Source organism: Penaeus monodon, chromosome 30 (assembly GCF_015228065.2).
Source record: "Penaeus monodon isolate SGIC_2016 chromosome 30, NSTDA_Pmon_1, whole genome shotgun sequence".
NCBI classification, from domain to species: Eukaryota; Metazoa; Arthropoda; class Malacostraca; order Decapoda; family Penaeidae; genus Penaeus; species Penaeus monodon.
Window position 1 is genome coordinate 14,003,365 of NC_051415.1, and position 788 is coordinate 14,004,152.

Here is a 788-nt window from a genome sequence, read left to right on the forward strand (position 1 = left end):
TTAAACCACAGTATGAATAACGTAAACACTATTATTGCTAATGTGAATACTTATCTAGCAATGATTTCATCAGTACCATTACCATTCCTTTACCGTTCTACAGTCTATAAAACTGTAAAAAAAATATACTGTTGCTGTTAACTACAAAACAGACGGCGGTTACTGTAATACCATGTTTAATATAAGAAATAGTAATTTATTTGTTGATTATATACTTTTCAAATATCATTAATTACATACAACACAGTACTCTTCACACTTTCAACTGGCTAATTAGCCCCGTACATATGCAGTACGATAAAAAACGAGTATGGGAAAAAAAAGCTTGCCAACAGAATAACAACAACAGACACCCACCCCCATGTAGGCGACACAGTGACACACCCACTTAGATCTACAACAAGAATGAATGTGGAGTAGTTCTCGCACCGGACGCGTTCATTTGGACCAGCTAGGGAACAATGCGCCAAAACATAAAGAATCTAGTGCCTTGCATGTAACGTGCCAGCTGCTCTTTCTATGAATAATAATGAGAGGCTGAATGGGGCGAGAGGAGCGACATCCATCAAAGAAGAGGCCCATTATGGGAGACTCGGAATACAGTGCAAACGTCACTCTTCCTTATTGAAGTGAAGAATGAATCAGTCGCCAGGCAAGCCTCCACTGCAGAGCCATTCACGGGCCTCGGTTACAACTCTATAAAAAGTAATTCCTGGCACATAGTAAAGGCGAGACAACTCAACCGTGTCAAATGTGTGTTTAGAGACCACGGAGTACAAATGAGAAAC

The 788-nt window shown here is 40.0% G+C and overlaps 1 protein-coding gene across 4 annotated transcripts in view; it reads left to right on the top strand.

The window, feature by feature from the left end:
- Positions 1-788, top strand: part of LOC119592534 (sulfotransferase 1E1-like) — an 8,190-nt gene that overhangs the window by 1,468 nt on the left and 5,934 nt on the right. The gene's annotated exons all lie outside the window — the stretch shown is intronic.